We start from the raw sequence: 1662 nt of genomic DNA, 5'->3' as shown, positions 1-1662 counted from the left end.
AGCAAAAACATTTAAAAATGAAAATAAATAAATAAAAGACAATAATGGATGTGAGAAGATTGTTCTGAAACGTGTTCTTGAACATGGAAAATAGAAATGGTAAAATAAAAGAGCAGAACAGATTTCGTAAAATGGCTTGAAGAGACAAATCAAAGTATTATAATGAACTCTTCATAGACCTAGAGTTAGAAAATCAGAAAGAATGTGCTAGGTGTTTCTCTAGCTGAAAAAAAGTTGAAGAAATAATCAAGCCTTGAATTGAAATATTGAAGAATTCTAACTGCAAATATACAAAACAACTCAGAAACCATAAAAAAGAGAGGAATACATAGAGTCACTAAGGAGTCCTGGTTGCATAGTGGATTACAAGCTGGGCTGCTAACTTCAAGGTCAGAAATTCAAATCTACCAGCTGCTCTGTGAGAGAAAGGTGAGGCTTTCTGCTCCTATAAAGATACACAGACTCAGAAACCCTATACAGGGATACTATGACTATGAGTCAGAACCAGTTCGACAGTATATATCCACCACCACAGCAACAATATACATTCACTACATCAAAAATAATTGGTTGACATTCAAACATTTCAGAGGGTAGCATGCAATCAAAAAATGATGCTACTGAAGGAAGAAGTCCTAGACACACTGCAGTCATTATCTAATCACAAGGCTAAAAAATAATTAGAATAGCAATTGAATTGTTTCAACAAATTCAATAATGGAAATACTGGATTGTCTATGCAAATGTATTTATATCTGACCCATGGAAGAGACCCAGAATTGTTGTATTGCAAACACAGATGATCCAATGGAATGCAAAAACTATGGAACAATAAAATTAGTACCACATGCAAGTAAAATTTTGTTGAAAATAATTTTAAAAAAATAGTTGCAGCAGTACATCAACACAGAACTTCTGCTGCTAGGAATTCAAGCTGAATTCAGAAGAGTACATTGAACAGGGGAAAACAGGACTAGTATCAAATGGATCTTGGTGAAAAGCAGAAGCTACCAAAAACATATTTTCTTGTGTTTTACTGACTATGGAAAAGGCATTTGACAGTGGAAATCATAACAAATTATGAAAACAATACTTAGAAGGGGAAATCCAGAACACTATATTATGCCCATGCATAATCTGTATGTAAATGAAAGGTAGTCATTTGAACAGAACAATGGAATACTGCCTGGTTTAAAATCAAGAAAATCAGAGCTGAATCTTTTCACCATTCTTATGCAATCTTCATGCTGAGCCAAATATATGAGGTACTGGCCTGGCGTATATGAAATAGAAAGCATCCAAATCAGAGGAAGACTCATTAACAAACTTTGATATGCAAATGACACAATTTTGCTCTCTGAAACTAAAGAGAACTTGCAGCACAAACTGAGGAAGATCAAAGACTAATTTTATAAAAACAAAACAACAAAAACCACTACGATACAATTTCTGTATTTATATAAATATATATTTCTAGGTATTCTAACTATGTTTGCATCTATGTGTTAGCATTGAAATGTCAGTAGATACTAATAGTAAATTAAGAGAACATGAAGTGCTTTCTGATGAAGAATAAAGATAATAGACATCAGTATGGCTACTACACAATGTAAGTAAAACAAACATTCTCACAACTAGACCAATAAATAAAATCATTGATAA

Source organism: Chrysochloris asiatica, unplaced genomic scaffold, assembly GCF_000296735.1.
Source record: "Chrysochloris asiatica unplaced genomic scaffold, ChrAsi1.0 scaffold00005, whole genome shotgun sequence".
NCBI classification, from domain to species: Eukaryota; Metazoa; Chordata; class Mammalia; order Afrosoricida; family Chrysochloridae; genus Chrysochloris; species Chrysochloris asiatica.
This window is presented reverse-complemented; position numbering follows the sequence as displayed.